This window comes from Schistocerca americana, chromosome 2, assembly GCF_021461395.2.
Source record: "Schistocerca americana isolate TAMUIC-IGC-003095 chromosome 2, iqSchAmer2.1, whole genome shotgun sequence".
Classification (NCBI taxonomy): domain Eukaryota; kingdom Metazoa; phylum Arthropoda; class Insecta; order Orthoptera; family Acrididae; genus Schistocerca; species Schistocerca americana.
In genome coordinates, this window is record NC_060120.1 from 691,646,758 (window position 1) to 691,659,290 (window position 12,533).

Sequence of the window (12,533 nt, forward strand, 5' to 3'; positions counted from 1 at the left end):
ATCTTTGAACTGAATTTAAATTTTCTGACGTGTTTATTTCACGCACAAAAAAATCTATGTGAGCTAGAGGTCTGAAATTTGGAGAGAAGTAGACTGCAGACACTAACGGCCTACCAACAGGAAGGAAAAGATATTATTGTTAATCATAAAAAGTAAAATTGATTTTGATTATCAGATATAAATATTCTAGAATAATAACTTGTAGCTGAGATGACATCATTGTAGTCTACTTTTTAGAGAGACATGTTCTTAATGTGAGCTTGACGTTTCAAGCATATAGGCAAGATAATCAGTGCATAGATTCCAAGTATGGACCAACACACAAAAATGTATTTCACTGACCTTCACGATAAGTTGTAGTTAAGCTAAAGTGAGAGCTAATGTTATTAATGCTATATCAAAATGTTCAGCAAGAAAGACTTCTACTCCCCTACAATTTGTATCCTACTAAGCCGAGTAAACTTTATGAAAATTGTTATTATTTTTCCAGAAGCTCACAGGAATGTTACATTACGACAAATTTCAGGATGTTTCTTTCTAAGAGGAGACGTGAGCTTGATGTCTGTCTCTAACGACATCGAGGCCGACAGGATATTACATCCTATCTTACTTTCTTTCCTTTGTTTTTACGCCGATGCACAGTGCGGAGCGTGCAACGACGGTGGAGCTCACTACAGACGCGTCTGCTGTGCCCCTCGCAGCAGACCCTGTGGACTGCGGCAGTGCGGCTCTCTGCTCTCGTGCGCTGCCCCGCGGTCTCGCTCGGTCGCCTCGCGTGTCCCGGCATGCTCTGCGCGGCGCGCCCGGCGTGCGCAGAATACCAGAGGCCGCCATGGCACGGCAGGTGGATTCGGCCCGCGGCGCGAGCAGTAGGAGGCACCCACGCCCAAATGCCGCTTTGTTCTCCGCTGAGGCGTCCAGCACCGTGCTTTCCCACGTGTAGGCAGGTTACAGCATAGCTGAGTGCCTTATTTGAAGTGCAATAAGCTATGTTCAACATAAACAAACTCTCGAGAATTTACGGTCTATTGTTAATTTTTACTTGTTGACCGTCTAATTACAAATGAATGAAACACAGCTTTCGTGCCATACGCATATCGCCTTTATTCTCTGCAAGACATTTTCAGTAGCCTGTAATATTTACATATTTTTACTATTTTGTTTATATGTTTTTCACTATTTTTACTATTTGGTTTGTCTGCAAAAAATATGTACATATTCCAGGTCACTGAAGATGCCTTGCAGAGAATAAAGGTGAAACTCGTATGGCACGAAGATTGTGTTTCAATCACTTGTAGTTAGACGGTCAACAAGTAAAAATTAATATTGTACCGTGATATTACACGCAAGACAGGACTACAAAAGTCTGGAGAATTTGTCAAGAGGTGCAGTATTTTTTGCAGACGCCGCGATATTCTGTAAATGAATATCTGCCTTTCATGGAACCTTAACTGTAAATAACGGCTGATTTAATCTACTATAACTATGAGAGGCGTTCAAAAATGGTTCAAATGTCTCTGAGCACTATGGGACTTAACTTCTGAGGTCATCAGTCCCCTAGAACTTAGAACTACTTAAACCTAACTAACCTTAGGACATCACACACATCCATTCCCGAGGCAGGATTCGAACCTGCGACCGTACCGGTCGCGCGGTTCCAGACTGTAGCGCCTAGAACCGCTCGGCCACTCCGGCCGGCGAGGGGCGTTCAGTAAGCAATGAAACACTTTTTTCTGAAGGCAAATGGTTTTATTCAGGATTATAATGTACTCTACTATTCCCTGCTCGTTTGACTACAAAACCGTATTTTTCAACATAATCTACGTTCAGTGTGATGGCCTTACGCAACCTTATTGAGAGGGCCTGTGTTATTCTGATCATTTCTAAACTGACACACAATATTTTAGCGCAACGCAATCTGACTTTTAATACTCCCTACAAAAGAATAGCCCTGAGCAACAATATCCGATACTCTTCATGAATCACTTACCTCACAAAAATCTTCGTTACTCGAGCTACTGCAATACTGCGAGTGCCAATACTGCCAGCTAAATAAAAGATTCTAACTACTGAAGACACTAACTGCTGATAGGCATATAGTTAGCAAATGAAAGATTTTGATAGAGAACATTGTATTTACCTTGATAGTGTTCAAAAGTCATAATATACAGGGTGGTCCATTGATCGTGACCGGGCCAAATATTTCACGAAACAAGCGTCAAACGAAAAAAACTACAAAGAACGAAACTTGTCTAGCTTGAAGGGGGAAACCAGATGCTTGGCCCGCTAGATGGCGCTGCCGTAGGTCAAACGGATATCAACTGCGTTTTTTTTTTTAAAATAGGAACCCCCATTTTTATTACATATTCGTGTAGTACGTAAAGAAATATGAATGTTTTAGTTGGACCACTTTTTTCGCTTTGTGATAGATGACGCTGTAATAGTCACAAACATATGGCTCACAATTTTAGATGAACAGTTGGTAACAGGTAGGTTTTTTAAAATTAAAATACAGAACGTAGGTACGTTTGAACATTTTATTTCGGTTGTTCCAATGTGATACATATACCTTTCTGAACTCACCTTTTCTGAGAACGCATGCTGTTATAGCGTGATTACCTGTAAATACCATATTAATGCAATAAATGCTCAAAATAATGTCCGTCAACCTCAACGCATTTGGCAATACGTGTAACGACATTCCTCTCAACAGCGAGTAATTCGCCTTCCGTAATGTTCGCAAATGCATTGACAATGCGCTGATGCATGTTGTCAGGCGTTGTCGGTGGATCACGATAGCAAATATCCTTCAACTTTCTCCACAGTAAGAAATCCGGGGACGTCAGATCCGGTGAACGTGCGGGCCATGCTTCAACGACCAATCCACCTGTCATGAAATATGCTATTCGATACCGTTCCAACCGCACGGGAGCTATGTGCCGGACGTCCATCATGTTGGAAGTACATCACCATTCTGTCATGCTGTGAAACATCTTGTAGTAACATCCGTGAACATTACGTAGGAAATCAACATACATTGCACCATTTAGATTGCCATCGATAAAATGGGGTCCAATTATCCTTCCTCCCATATTGCCGCACCGTACATTAACCCGCCAAGGTCGCTGATGTTCCACTTGTCGCAGCCATCGTGGATTTTCCGTTTCCCAATAGTGCATATTATGCCGGTTTTCGTTACCGCTGTTGGTGAATGACGCTTCGTCGCTAAATAGAACGCGTTCAAAAAATCTGTCATCGTCCCGTAATTTCTCTTGTGCCCAGTGGCAGAAGTGTACACGAAGTTCAAAGTCGTCGCCATGCAATTCCTGGTGCATAGAAATATGGTACGGGTGCAATCGATGTTGATGTAGTATTCTCAACACCAACTTTTTTGAGATTCCCGATTCTCGCGCAATTTGTCTGCTACTGATGTGCGGATTAGCCGCGACACAGCTAAAACACATACTTGGGCAACATTTGTTGCAGGTCGTGGTTGACGTTTCACATGTGTCTGAACACTTCCTGTTTCCTTAAATAACGTAAGTATCCGGCGAACGGTCCGGACACTTGGATGATGTCGTTCAGGATACTGAGCAGCATACATAGCACACACCCGTTGGGCATTTTGATCACAATAGCCATACATCAACACGATATCGACCTTTTCCGCAATTGGTAAACGGTCCATTTTAATACGGGTAATGTATCACGAAGCAAATACCGTCCGCACTGGCGGAATGTTACGTGATACCACGTACTTATACGTTTGTGACTATTACAGCGCCACCTATCACAAAGCGAAAAAAGTGGTCCAACTAAAACATTCACATTTCTTTAGGTACTACACGAACGTGTAACAAAAAATGGGGGTTCTATTTTAAAAAACGCAGTTGACATCCGTTTGACCTATGGCAGCCATAGCGCCATTTGGTTGCCCCCTTCAAGCTAGACGAGTTTCGTTCTTTGTAGTTTTTTCGTTTGATGCTTATTTCGTGAGCTCTTTGGCCCGGTCACTATCAATGGACCACCCTGTATATACGAGTATTCTTGACATCTATTCTGACAAATTTACTTTTTCTGACGGACACACGTCCAGATCGTCCGCTCAAAACTCTGGCATCTCTCTCCCCACATCCACCACTGCTGGCGGCTCACCTCCAACTGCACAACTCTAAAGCGAATATTCCAACAATGAGTCCAACGAGCCACAGACTGCACACAGCGCAGTCAGCGATTTTCATACAGAGCACTAAGTGGCGTTACCAACATTAAACCCTGAACAGCCTACTTACACTTCTTACGCTGCATTATTTAAATGTGATCACCACTGGCGCTGTTAATAATTAATAAAGACATCACGACCTTAAAGAAACCAAGATAACAATAGTACTCTAACACTCTTTGCCGAGTGCATCGTTTAAGTATAGTAACATCCAGCAAAAACTCTGTTTATTGTTAACAAGAAATGTAATCGTTGAAATCACCACACACAAGGTGCTGACTAACCACTAATACGCACTTTTCGGCCAGTCCCCTTAGTAGGTGTCTGTAATGCTCACTGTTACCTGGAGTTTGTCAGCAGACAGTGCAAGAGGTTGTCACCAGTATTTGACCGATTCCTCCTACCGACGTCCTGGGTTACATATGAAACCACTCTACAGTTTATCACCATACTGTTGACACTAATCCACCTGTCGGACGAGAACGTTAAGCTCGGCAACTCCCAATGGTACCATTAGAGAAGAATGCGGTACTCACACCACAGGTTTCCATTCCTGACTTTCCTTACTGTTTCATAGTCATCATTATCCGTAACAGTCCAAAAGGAAACTAGACACGGCAACCACTCACAACAGTCACGACAGATACATGAAATTAGTACCCTACGATGACGGAAGAGGACAACCCTACACGTAATTTGAGCACATCCCACCGAAACCGCTGAAACTGGTTCGAAGCTTTTGGATTATAACTAATAACTAGGCAACCACTCTTCGCTGGAATTAGCTACTTGAAAGTGTAAGCAATGAGCTAAATCATCTGGAACTTAATCACACATTTCAATTATATACCTACGTGGCTAAGCTCAGAAATTTGGACCCTTCACTATTACACTCCTGACACACAGAATTTACGACTCCAATGCAGACTGATTTGGACATTGTCCTGTGACGGAATTTTCCTTATGCCTACTTATTTTCTTCTGTTTCTTTTCTTTTATTGATGTTGGTTGGTTGGTTTTGGGGAAGGAGACCAGACAGCGTGGTCATCGGTCTCATCGGATTAGGGAAGGATGGGGAAGGAAGTCGGCCGTGCCCTTTCAGAGGAACCATCCCGGCATTTGCCTGGATTGATTTAGGGAAATCACGGAAAACCTAAATCAGGATGGCCGGACGCGGGGTTGAACCGTCGTCCTTCCGAATGCGAGTCCAGGGTCTAACCACTGCGCCACCTCGCTCTATGTCCTATAAGATATTTAAATTTGTGTACATATGTATCTGTTGTCGTGTGAGTGCTATGCCCGAGGAAATTAATATTAATTGAGGAGAAGAAAAGTGCTCTTTTTTTCTGTTTTTCGTGGTTGATAGCACGAAAGGCACGATACGTTCAAGCAGAAGAGAGTCAGATTAATTGTCGGTGTGGAAGATTGTTTAAAAACACAGACTGCCGAAGGTCGAGTAGTAATATTTAAAAACGGAAAAAAATGGCTGGGGTTCACTTGATGAACTACTGTAAGACCTGCTTTGACGCTGGAGTGCGCACACGATCTTCAACCACACGTTATTCTGAGCGGCGCATGGGCCAAACATTTCTGTTCGTGAAAATTTCGCTTTTGAGTCACACTTTGGGACTTTAACTTTATTCGGTGGTTTTGTAGGCTTTTACGATTTCTCGAGTGCGTTTCTGTGAAATTGTAATCCAGTTGTGGAACTAGTCGGATGTTAGAGTTTATCAAGAATTAGCCACAGTCTGAACTTGCATGAAATCGTGGGTTGACAAACAGTCGGGACTAGCAATTAATTGTGAGATGATGAACAGCCGAGACTTATATTAATTCTACGATTGACGAACATTTGACTTACTCGGTGAATCTGCGCTCGGAGCTTAGGAATTTTGTAGTGTCACCTTACACTACAAACCTTAATAAATTTTAAGCCCACTTGGTACGAGACGTTCATGTTACCACCATCTCAGGCGCACTGTAGGCAGCAGTGAACAGTGTTTGTGAAATTTGCTTAAATAAATTTCAGTTTAATAACAAACGATTTGTCTCGGCTATAATGTGTCACAGTAGCTAGCTATTTCAATATGATTTATTTGTGCACTTACAGGAAATGGGTGCAGTTACTTTATTACTTTAACTGAAAGCGGCGGATGCAACCAACCCCCCTACACAACATAAAACCATAGACAATAGTTTGGCTGCATTCCAGTTCAGTCATAGCCCAGGAGGCTAAAAAAAAAACTTCATTCTTTTATCTGGTGAGACAACCTACACACACGGACATAAACACAACTTTGCGATATTTTCTGGGAGAATGAACCACATTGTTTCAAATTAGAAAGAGGCTTACCTTCCCAACTCCACGCTTCCGAATTTCTGGGAAGTTTCTCTTCGTCATTGGCGAATTCTAGTACTTGAAATCTCCTACCAAATGTTCTCAATTGTGCATAATCAAGAGTTCGCTGCGGAATAACTGATCCATTAAATTTTGGGAATCCAGCAGCAAAAACGCTATTTCCTTTTCTTCTTCTTCTTCATTTTACTCTTTTTCTTCTTCTGCTCATATTTCGGTCGTTTACTTTCGGTCATCTTCAGAGTAATCCGACAGACTGAAGCTACATTACTCGTTTCGTCGTTTTAAACCACACATTCGTGCTGGACGAAGAACGTAATTAGCAAAGATAGTGGTCTCAACCTGGACAAATTATAGAATCCGGCACTTTTTTAAAATAAGCTCGCAAAGTTCAGCTAAAAGGGGTGCATAGATATTGCGGTATAGATCGACAATGTGTTCACAGATTCAATTTATGCTTATTGTTTGCGCAGATCAATGTCTTTGGCGATATTGTATCTCTGGTTTAAAACGACGGAACGAGTACTGTAGCTTCAGTATTTCGGCTCGCTCTAAAGATGGTCGAAAGGTATACGGTCGAAATATTACGAGAAGAAGAAACAGAGTTAATGCGGCTGCACTCACGAAATTCAATGGACCTTCCAGAATTGCGTCCACCTCCACCCCACTGCGTTATTTGGCCGAAAAAATCTACAACAGGCTACCCAGCTCTCATGCTAGGGAATGAAAGATGTAGAAAAATGTAAAAAAGCTCTATGGATCTCTCATCCGGCTGTAATCTAACAATAAATTTTCAGTAACCAACCACAAGGTCGTTAACGAGAGGGCTTATATTCAGTAAAGTGCACATTAGAAAATTTATTCGCATATTCTGTGAATACTCATTCCATAACCTTCACAAACGTACAACTAAAGATTAGACAGCACCTCAACAACACAAGTATTCTGACAATCCTCTGACACAACCTATGGACCTACTTTTTATTTCCTATTAAATGAGTTTACATGTGTGAGTGTTACTTAGGAGAGACGTTCAATAAGTAATGCAAACCTTTTTTCTTGGCAGTTTCGATTGAAATATTGCAGAATTTGTTGTGGGATCTCATGGAATATTCTCGCTTCAGCCCCTGTAGTTTCATGAAGTTTCCATAGGTAGTGCTGCAACACTTAGCCTTCAAAATGGCATCTGTAATGAAGGTGCGTTCAAAGCAGAGAGCTGCTACTGAGTTTCTTTTTGTAGAAAACCAGTGCATCGCAGTTATTCTTAGACGGTTGCGGAATGTCCACGCAGACCTGGTAGTGAACATAAACACGGGAAGTCTTTGGATGTGGCGTCTTTCATCATAGCAACAAGATCTCGCAAACCTGTCTAATCTCCCACAATCAAACACCTCGCTGCACAACTGGACGCCCCTGTTGATAGTGCCCATCTATCAGTTGGGCTAGTCAAAGGTGTGTGCTGGGTTCGTCGCCGCTTGACAAAAGACCATAAAGGGCAACGAAGGACCATCTGTGCGGAATTGCTTCAGAGCGACGATGCTGATCGTGTCAATTTTTTGGCGAAAATCGTCACAGGTGATGAAACATAGGATCATCACTTCGAACCGAAAACAAAACGGCAGTCCATGGAGTGGCGCTAATCACCTCCCCTCCGAAGAAAAAAATTCAAAGCCGGTAAAGTTATTGGGACTGTCTTCTGGGTTCCTGAAGGGGTTATTCTGTTCGATGTCCTTCTTCATGATGCAACGATTAATTGTGAAGTGTACTGTGCTACCCTCAGGAAATTGAAGAAACAGCTTCAGAGCGTTCGTCGCCACAAAAATGTAAACGAACTTCTCCTTCATGCCAACTGAAGGCCTCACAGAAGTGTGCAAACCAGAGAGGAACTGAAAGAACTTCATTGGACTGTTCTTCGTCATCCACTCGACAGCCCGGATGTCGCACCTTCAGAGTGCCATCTGTTTGACCCAATGAAGGATGCACTCCTCGGGCAGCAGTATGTGGATGACGGGGAGATTACTGATACGTCGACTGGTAGTGTGGTACCATGCAGGCATACAGGCAGTCCCGGGAAGGTTGCGTAGGGCCGTCAACACTGAACGGAGATTATACTGAAAAAAAAAGCCAAAACAGTGGGAAATAATATGGTGTATCGGAATCCTGAATAATACCAACCTGCTTTCGAAAAAAATGTGTTGCATTACTTATTGAACTCCCTCGTAATTGATTGAGCATCTGAGTGGGTTTATACTGTGAGTTCACTTCTGACGTCCAATTATTTATAGCAGCGGGATGAGCAGTTAAAAAAGAAAATAGTTCTAAGTGTCATTAACTTCAGTGTCTTCTCCGAGCATTCAGCAACCGGCAACCGGTGCTACTACATTTACATGAGAGGATGTTAATTACACATACGAGGAGCTGTGAAGGTTTTGTTACTATAAGAACCATTTAAGGCACTATTGTGTTAAGTCTTGTGTCGTTACTCGTGGAATGTAGACTGGGCCGTAGTGTGGTACCTGCAGCCAGATGGTGTGGTCGTCGTCGAGGCCGAGCTCCTGCGCGACGTCAGCGGCGGTGGTGGTGAGCGATAGGTAGACGAGCGAGCCGCGGTCGTCGTCGCCCACGAAGACCCGTACCCAGCCACAGCCGTCACCCACCGACACGCCGGATCGCTGCCGGCCTCGCTGCCGCCGCTCTTCAGCGTCTGTTCCGCTGACTGGCTGACTGCTGCAAGCGCAGGTGACTCACTTTCTGTATCTCCAAAACTACAGCTGTATGTTTGAGTGTTGAACAGTTGAAGCTTCTTATAAATCTGCCATTTAAATAGAAAAGGTGAAACCGTCAGACCATAATACTAACACGTAACATAACATCGCAGTACACCGATGCCTGTCAAACCAAATATTTTATTATATTCGCTTGTTTGTCCTTTGATGTATACCGCTGGCCACTGCAATTACAACACCGACGAGACGGCATGCAAAACTTGGAGTTGCTACCGGGCACGCAGTTTCAGTCCATAAATTGTATGATAGGTTTTTTGTATTTTTCTGTGCGTGATAATGTGACCTGACATCTCTTGACACCGTTGAATAAAGACAACAGTATCACGAAATATACTATTTAAGCCACACATGACAATCACAGATACAAATAAGACGAAAGCCTGAGAGTAACACACATCATTACTGGAAAGAAATAAAATTTTGTAAGCCATCATGGCTTTCAGTAAGCCTTCTGCCGGTGGCCACATTAATGCATTCCTTTTTCGTACACTGATTTCGCAGGAGCAAACACTGCTGCCTCGTCAGTTGCTGAGTGTCCACATCATGCAAGGACATATCAGAAGCAGAAGATTGAAGTCATCTACAGGTATGTAATAGGAACAGAGTGTTACCATGTAGCATTAATTGCTGGCAATACTTGCAATGATTCAAAGTGCTCTACCTAGACCTAGTGGCAATCACGTACTGAGCTGATGCTAATTTATCTACTGAATGGGCCGCGCGGGATTAGCCGAGCGGTCTTAGACGCTGCAGTCATGGACTGTGCGGCTGATCCCAGCATAGGTTCGAGTCCTCCCTCGGGCATGGGTGTGTGTGTTTGTCCTTAGGATAAACTAGGTTAAGTAGTATGTAAGCTTAGGGACTGATGACCTTAGCAGTTAAGTCCCATAAGATTTCACACACACATTCTACTGAATGACCATTGTAGTGTAAATCTCAAAGATATGAGATGAGCGTCTCGTATGGAAACAAATTTGTTTCATTCACTCTTGGTACTTGTTGTTCATAACAGAAATGCGAAATTTAATTTGAAGTCTGTGGCTTACAGCCGGCCGGGGTGGCCGAGCGGTTCTAGGCGCTACAATCTGGAACCGCGCGACCGCTACGGTCGCAGGTTCGAATCCTGCCTCGAGCATGGATGTGTGTGATGTCCTTAGGTTAGTTAGATTTAACTAGTTCTAAGTTCTAGGGGACTGATGACCACTGCAGTTGAGTCCCATAGCGCTCAGAGCCATTTGAACCATTTTGTGGCTTACATTTAGTACTGATCGTTTGTGTCCCTGGTTTATTTTTCCGACAGCGTTAGTAGTGGGCTAACAGTGATACACAGCGGTATAAGTAGCTTTATTGATTAAGAGTTGATCGGTTTACAGAATGCAATGGAAGAGCGGCATGATGACGCTATGCTGACGTCACAGTAGTGTGTCTCAGGTTGTTGCCTTATTTTGTGTTTTCTATCGCACGTTCTGGTGATGCCATATCAAAAGTTTTATCCCTGTTGCGAAGGCGTTTCCCCTGACACAAACGTAATAAATCGTCATGACACTATTACTCTGGAAGGAACGACCGGAGACTGTATCCCTGAATAATCTCCAAAGTTTTGTCGGTGGAGTTCAGATTCATCTCGTACAGAATTTCAAAAGAAAACCATCCTCAGAATTTTTGCATACAGGTGATGAATCGACTGTAAAGTACGCAGTAAAGCGCAGGTACGTGCGTTAAAATTATACAATTATATTATATTATACAATTATATTATTGATAGATTCATGAACGCGAAAGCAATGCGCAGTTATGTAAAGCAAAATTGGCGGAGGTCCATTGTTGGAATGAAATGTGCTACAACTTCAGCTGTTAACAAAGCAGTACAGAAAGATGAATAAAAGGAAATGATTTCAACAACTGAAAACATGACTGAAAATGTTCCTATGGAATATTGCAGTGGCCACTGAGTTGATGGGAAGTCACTGCAGTTTGCGGAAGTGTGCCTACCTGTTGGGTGGCGGCTGAGGATCGTTCTGCTCTCGACAGCTCTCCGTGCCGTCCGGAGACACCCGGCGGGCGTCGGTGGAGCAAACCCGAACATCGACGTGCACATCGACGGTCGTCCTGCCCCGGGGACCGGCCTCTGACTGCTGCTGCTGCTGCTGCTTCTGCTGCCGGCGGTCACGCGGAGAGTCGGTCGCAGGGCGCGTGCTGTCGGCGACTGCCTGCGGCGTCCCGCTGCCAGACTCCTCCTCATTGTCTACGCACGGTGCAGGGACACATTACAGACTCACTCATTAACTACTACCACAGTCTATTTCGCTGTTTCCCACCAACATCAGCAAATGACTGGTATGCTGCAGATTTTTTTCCGAGGTGAAGATTTCGCGCGATTTCAGTCGGAGGCTCCTACTTCCTCCTGGGGAGTGGCGACCGCGGGAAGTTGGAAAGAATGGGTCGAGTTGACAGCCTTCTGTTTCCGTAAAGAGGTTATAGTTTATCTGCCTCCGTAACCGAGGTCGCTAACGCACCCCTGTGCTTTAGCACTCGACTCGGAGGTAAGGCGGTTCGAAAACTGGTGGCGGATGAAACTTTCACTGCCAGTAGTTGGCTGGGAGGGGAGAAGAGGTGTGTTGTAAAATTTATGATCACCAGTCTTTGTGTCAGTACCTCTCTTTGGCGATGAAATGGGTTCTAATGGGTTCGCAACACAGTTTTACAACGAAACGGCGTCGGTACCGTTTCCATTGTGAGTAGAACCGATGTCAAGTTAATCGGTCTATTTTTTCAGAGGGACGTTTGTTAAAAAATATGTTGGCAGTCCTGGTTCTGCTCTGTAAATTATATCGAAATGTTCAAATGGCTCTAAGCACTATGGGACTTAACATCTGAGGTCATCAGTCCCGTAGACTTAGAACTACTTAAACCTAACTAACAGCCGGCCGCGGTGACCGACAAGTTCTAAGCGCTTCAGTCCGGAACCGCGCCTGATACGGTCGCAGGTTCGAATCCTGCCTCGGGCATGGATGTGTGTGATGTTCTTAGGTTAGTTAGGTTTAAGTAGTTCTAAGTTCTAGGGGACTGATGACCTTAGATGTTAAGTCCCATAGTGCTCAGATCCAGTTGAAACTAACTAACTTAAGGGCATCACACACATCCATGCCAGCGGCAGGATTCGAACCTG